At 44.6% G+C, this 7,172-nt stretch overlaps 1 pseudogene; it reads left to right on the forward strand.

Annotated features, from left to right (window-relative positions):
* The first annotated feature begins 5,095 nt into the window (after positions 1 to 5,095).
* Positions 5,096 to 6,031, forward strand: LOC126950312 (translationally-controlled tumor protein-like; annotated as a pseudogene).
* The last annotated feature ends 1,141 nt before the right edge of the window (positions 6,032 to 7,172 follow it).

Raw genomic sequence — 7,172 nt, forward strand, 5'->3', positions numbered from 1 at the left:
GATTAACAGAAGTTCCAGCTCTTATGCCTGACTGAGAAAAGGCACTGCAAGTTGCAGTTAGGTACCCATGAGAAGCAGAGGTCAGCTGAAACCCAGAGCTTCCCAAAGTGGACACCAGTGGGGACTATTCCTGATGTCCCACCCAAGAGAGGAAGATGAACTCGGGCGCTGCTGCTCTGCCCAAATGCCATCCCATGTGCATTCACATGTCACCCATTCAAAATAAATAACATGGAATTATTGGAACCTTATATCTGACATGTAAGACCAGCCTACACATTGGGCTGGGTGCAGGGGCTCATACCTGTAATCCTAGCACTTTGGAAGGCTGAGATGGGCAGATTGCTTAAGCACAGGAGTTCCAGACCAATCTGAGCAACATGGTGAAATCCTCTCTTCAATTAAAAAAAAAAAATTGTGGTTGGGTGTGGTGATAAATGCCTATAGTCCCAGCTACTCAGGAGGCTGAGGTGGGAGGATTGCCTGTGCCCAGGAGGTCGAGGCTGCAGTGAGTTGTAATCAGGCCACTGCACTCCAGCCTGGGCAACAGAGTGAGACCCAGTCTCAAAAAAAAAAAAAAAAAAAAAAAAAAAAGTCTACACTGTCATTGTCTCCTTGGGTCATCTGGCCTGTATTGTATTTAGGGTCATTTATATTAGGAGAAAGAAATCAGAAATCACAGTAACTTGAATAATTTATACCTTTAATTAGGGAAGTGAGGGATCAACAAATAAAGGTAACTATAAAGAAACAGGCAGGTCAAGAAAGGGGCTGGAGCAAAATGGTGACATTTTTGGCTAGCCATTGTGGGAGAGAGGACAAAGCAAAAATGCAGCACCAGGGCTGGGCAAGGTGGCTCACGCCTGTAATCCTAGCACTTTGGGAGGCCGAGGTGGACGGATCACCTGAGGTCAGGAGTTCGAGACCAGCTCTGGCCAACATGGTGAAACCCCGTCTCTACTAAAAATACAAAAAAAAAAAAAAAAAAGGCAAAAATTAGCTGTCATGGTAGTGCACACTGTGTATGAGGACAAACAGAATAACTGCCAAGCAGCACTGAGGACTTGGATGAGGTGAGAAAACCAGCTGTGATGAGTTGTAGTAACTCAGATAAATCAGCTTTTCATTTGTCTCACAAGGCCCAGCGATCAGCATGGGAGAGAGAGAAAGCCAGATAGAGTGGTGGCATGTGCCTGCAGTCCAAGCTACTCAGGCAGTTGAGGTGGGAGGATTACTTAAGCCCAGGAGAGATTGTTAGAATGATTTAATGAAAAGGTGGATGACAGAGCCTTGGGAAATGTAAAAAAATAAGTAAAATAAAATACAACATGATCCATCTATATACTGTCTATAAGAGACTCACTTTAGATACACAGACACAAAGAGATTAAAAACAAAAGAATGAAAAAATAAATTCCATGCAAAAAGTAACCAAATGAGGTCGGGCTTGGTGGCTAATGCCTGGGATGCTGAGGCAGATGGATCACCTGAGGTCAGGAGTTTGAGACCAGCCTGACAACATGGAGGAACCCTGTCTCTACTAAAAATACAAAATTAGCTGAGCATGGTGGCGCTTGCCTGTAATCCCAGCTACTCGGTAGGCTGAGGCAGGAGAATTGCTTGAACCTGGGAGGCAGAAGTTGTGGTAAGCTGAGATCACGCCATTGCACTCCAGCCTAGGCAAGAAGAGCAAAACTCTATCTCAAAAAAAAAAAAAAAAGCAGCAGGTGCGGTGGCTCACGCCTGTAATCACAGCACTTTGGGAGGCCAAGGCGGGTGGATCAGGAGGTCAGGAGATCAAGACCATCCTGGATAACACGGTGAAACCCCGTCTCTACTAAAAATACAAAAAATTAGTTGGGCGTGGTGGCGTCCGCCTGTAGTCCCAGCTACTTGGGAGGCTGAGGCAGGAGAATGGCATGAACTCAGGAGGCGAAGCTTGCAGTGAGCAGAGATTGCACCACTGTGCTCCAGCCTGGTCGACAGAGCAAGACTCCATCTCAAAAAAAAGAAAATAAAAAGTAACCAAATGAGACCAGGAGTGGCCATATGTTAGGCAAGATAGGTTTTAAGCCAAAAATGGTTATGAGAGACAAGGGAATTCTACACTGATAAAAAGATTAATCCAACAAGAAGATATAATAATTTAAAACATATATGCACCTAACAACAGAGCACCAAAACCTATGAAGCAAAAAAGGATAGAATTGAAAGGAGAAATAGAGTTTCACAATGATCATTGGAGACCTCACTACCTCAATGTTAATAATACAGAGATCAGATCAACAGGAAAGAGAGCACTTGAGCAACATGATAATCCAATTAGATCTAATGGACATTTACAGACACCCACCCAACAACAGCAAAATACACATTCTTTTCAACAGCATGTGGGATATTGTCCAGAGTATACAGTGTATTAGGCTGCAAAACAAATATTAATGTTTTAAAAGTTTGCAAGTATGCAAAGTGCTAAATATTTTATAATCACAATGAATGAAACTAGAAATCAGTAATAAGGAAAACTTGAAAACTCACAAATATATGGAAAGTGAACACACTCTTAATCAGTGGTTGAAGATGAAATCATACAGGAAATTAGAAAACACTTTGAGATGAATGAAAATGAAAACACAGCATACCAGAACTTATGGGATGCAGTTAAAGCAGCACTCAGAGGGAAGTGTATAGCTGTAATCATCTACATTTAAAAATAAGAAAGCCAGGAGTGGTGGCTCATGCCAACATCCCAGCATTTTGGGATGCCAAAGCAGGAGGATCACCTGAGGTCAGGAGTTCAAGACCAGTCTGACCAACATGACAAAAGCGCATCACTACTAAAATACAAAAATTAACCAGGCATGGTGTGCAGGCCTGTAATCCCAGCTACTTGGGAGACTGGGGCAGTAGAATCGCTTGAACCTGGGAGAGGGAGGTTGCAGTGAGCCGAGATTGCACCACTGCATTCCAGCCTGGGTGACAGAGTGAGACTCCATCTCAAAAAAAAATAAAAATAAAAAATAAAAGTAAGAAAGATCTCAAATCAGTCACCTAACTATACATTTTAAAGGATCTAGAAAAAGAAGAGCTAACCCCAACCTAGCAGAATACAAGAAACGAAAGATTAGAGTGGAAATAAAGAAAAATAAGAGAATAGGTAAAATTAAAATTTTTTTTACAGATCAGCTAAATTGACAAATTTTTAGCTAGATTGACTAAGAAACAAAAGAAGACTCAAATAGCCAAAATCAGACATGAAAATGAGGGCATTATTGTGACTTTACAGCAATTAAGGTGATTATAAGAGAATACTATAAACATATGTACACCAGCAAATTGAATAACCAAATGAGATGGCAAATCTCTAGAAACACAAACCTACCAAGACTGAATCACACAGAAATAAAAAATATGGCTAAACTGGCCAGGTGTGGTGGCTCACGCCTGTAATCCCAGCACTTTGGGAGTCTGAGGTGGGCGGATCACCCAAGGTCAGGAGTTCAAGACTAGCCTGGCCAACATGGTGAAGCCCCATCTCTACTAAAAATACAAAAATGAGCTGGGCATGGTGGCAGGCGCCTACAATCCCAGCAACTCAGGAGGCTGAGGCAGGAGAATCACTTGAACCCGGGAGGCAGAAGTTGTAGTGAGCTGGGATAGCACCATTGCACTCCAGCGGGGGGTGGGGGTGGGGGGGGGGGGGGGGAGGTGGGGGGGAAAGAGTGGGACTTCGTCTCAAAAAAAAAAAAAGTAAAAGAAAAAGAAAATATGGGTAAGCCTATAACTAGTAAGAAGATTAAATTACTAATTAAAATCTTCCCAACAAAGAAATACCCTTGACTGTATGACTTTACCAGTGAATGCTACCAGACATTTAAAGGAAAAATTAATGCCAATCCTTTGCAAACTCTTTCAAAAACTTGAAGAGGAGGAAATATATATATATATTTTTTTTTCGGACGGAGTCTCGCTCTGTCTCCCAGGCTGGAGTGTGCAGTGGCAGGATCTCAGCTCACTGGAAGCTCCACCTCCTGGGTTCATGCCATTCTCCTGCCTCAGCCTCCCGAGTAGCTGGGACTACAGGCGCCCGCCACAATGCCCAGCTAATTTGCCGTATTTTTAGTAGAGACGGGGTTTCACCGTGTTAGCCAGGATGGTCTCGATCTCCTGACCTCGTGATCCGCCCGCCTTGGCCTCCCAAAGTGCTGGGATTACAGGCGTGAGCCGCCGCGCCCGGCGGAGGAGGAAATACTTTCTAACTCACTCTATGAGAACAGCATTGCCTTGATACTAGGGCCAGACAAAGGCAGGACAAGAAGACAGCTGACCAATATTGCTTATGAACATTGATTTAAAAAATTCTCAAGAAAACACTGCCGGCCGGGTGCAGTGGCTCACGCCTGTGATCCCAGCACTTTGGGAGGCCAAGGTGGGTGGATCACGAGGTCAGGAGTTCGAGACCAGTCTGGTCAAGACGGTGAAACCCTGTTTCTACTAAAAATAAAGAAAATTAGCCCGGCGTAGTGGTGGGTGTCTGTAATCCCAGCTACTAGGGAGGCTGAGACAGGGAAATCGCTTGAACCCGGGAGGCGGAGGTGACTGTGAGCCGAGATTGCACCACTGCACTCCAGCCTGGGCAACAGAGTGAGACTCCATCTCAAAAAAAAAAGAAAAGAAAGAAAAAGAAAAAAGAAAACACTGCCAAACTGGCTAGGTGCAGTGGCTCAGGCGGGTAATCCCAGCTCTTTGGGAGGCCAAGGCAGGTGGATCACTCGAGCTCAAGAGTTCAAGACCAGTCTGGGCAACATAGGGAAACCCCACCTCTACCTAAAATACAAAAATCATCTGGGTATGGTGTTACACGCCTGTGGTTCCAGCTACTTGTGAGGCTGAAGTGGGAGGGTCACTGGAACCAGGAAGTTGAGGCTGCAGTGAGCCGAGATTGCACCACTGCATACCAGCCTGCGCGACAGAGTGAGATTCCATCTCAAAAAAAATAAATAGCTTTTCCGCCCGCTCCCCCCTCCCCCCCGAGCGCCGCTCCGGCTGCACGGCGCTCGCTCCGTCGTCTCCTTTCAGTCGCCATCATGATTATCTACCGGGACCTCATCAGCCATCATGATTATCTACCGAGACCTCATCAGCCACATCAGCCACGATGAGTTGTTCTCCGACATCTACAAGATCCGGGAGATCGCGGACGGACTGTGCCTGGAGGTGGAGGGGAAGATGGGCAATAGGACATAAGGTAACATTGATGACTCGCTCATTGGTGGAAATGCCTCCGCTGAAGGCCCAGAGAGCGAAGGTACCGAAAGCACAGTAATCACTGGTGTCCATACTGTCATGAACCATCACCTGCAGGAAACAAGTTTCACAAAAGAAACCTATAAGAAGTGCATAAGGCCGGGCGCGGTGGCTCAAGCCTGTAATCCCAGCACTTTGGGAGGCCGAGACGGGCGGATCACGAGGTCAGGAGATCGAGACCATCCTGGCTAACACGGTGAAACCCCGTCTCTACTAAAAATACAAAAAACTAGCCGGGCGAGGTGGCGGGCGCCTGTAGTCCCAGCTACTCCGGAGGCTGAGGCAGGAGAATGGCGCAAACCCGGGAGGCGGAGCTTGCAGTGAGCTGAGATCCGGCCTCTGCACTCCAGCCCGGGCTACAGAGCAAAGACTCCGTCTCAAAAAAAAAAAAAAAAAAAAAGAAGTGCATAAAAGATTACATGAAATCAATCAAAGGCAAACTTGAAAAACAGAGTAAAACCTTTTATGACAGGGGCTGCAGAATAAATCAAGCAAATTTCAAACATCCTTGCTAATTTCAAAAACTACCAGTTCTTTATTGGTGAAAACATGAATCCTGATGGCATGGTTGCTCTATTGGACTACCGCGAGGATGGTGTGACTCCATGTATGATTTTCTTTAAGAATGGTTTAGAGGCCGGGCGCGGTGGCTCACGCCTGTAATCCCTGCACTTTGGGAGGCCGAGGTGGGCGGATCACGAGGTCAGGAGATCGAGACCATCCTGGCTAACACGGTGAAACCCCGTCTCTACTAAAATACAAAAAAAATTAGCCGGGCGCGGTGGCGGGCGCCTGTAGTCCCAGCTACTCGGGAGGCTGAGGCAGGAGAATGGCGCGAACCCGGGAGGCGGAGCTTGCAGTGAGCCGAGATGGTGCCACTGCACTCCAGCCTGGGCGACAGAGTGAAGACTCCGCCTCAAAAAAAAAAAAAAAAAAAAAAAAAAAAAAAAATGAATGGTTTAGAAATGGAAAAATGTTAACAAATTTGGCAATTACTTTGGATCACCTGTCATCATAACTGGCTTCTGCTTGTCATCCACACAACACCAGGACCTAAGACAAATGGGACTGATGTCATCTTGAGCTCTTCATTTATTTTGACTGTGATTTATTTGGAGTTGGAGGCATTGTTTTTAAGAAAAACATGTCATGTAGGTTGTCTAAAAATAAAATGCATTTTAACTCAAATATTTGAGAGAATGCCTTTTAGTTTAACGCATAGTTAAATTCATCCTGTAGTGTTCCTAGAGGAGCTAGAGCCTGGTTATAGGCTACTACTCATCAATTAACTTCTACAGTGGAGACTACTTCTGGGACTGGAGTATAAAAAAGAATAAAAGGTTTTGATTGTGAGTTGCAATAAAGGGAAAGACCATGCTCATAGCAGTGCCAACATCTGAAGTGTGGAGCCTTACCCATTTCATCACCTATAACGGAAGTAGTTAACTGGAAGAGATTACCAAGAGAATAAAAAGAGGCTCATTCAGTGGAAAAAAATAAAATAAAAAAATAATAAGTAAATAAATAAAAATAAAAAATAAAAGACCTCAATTCAGTCACCTAACTATACAGTTTAAAGGATCTAGAAAAAGAAGAGATAAATACAGGAAACAAAGATTAGAGTAAAAATAAATAAATAATAGGAAAAGAAGAGAATAGGTAAAATTAAAAGGTTTTTTACAGGTCAGCAAAATTGATAACTTTTTAGTGGATTGACTAAGAAAAAAAAAAAAAAGAAGGGCCGGGCGCAGTGGCTCAAGCCTGTAATCCCAGCACTTTGGGAGGCCGAGACGGGCGGATCACGAGGTCAGGAGATCGAGACCATCCTGGCTAACACAGTGAAACCCCGTCTCTACTAAAAATAC

This window comes from Macaca thibetana, chromosome 3, assembly GCF_024542745.1.
Source record: "Macaca thibetana thibetana isolate TM-01 chromosome 3, ASM2454274v1, whole genome shotgun sequence".
Classification (NCBI taxonomy): Eukaryota; Metazoa; Chordata; class Mammalia; order Primates; family Cercopithecidae; genus Macaca; species Macaca thibetana.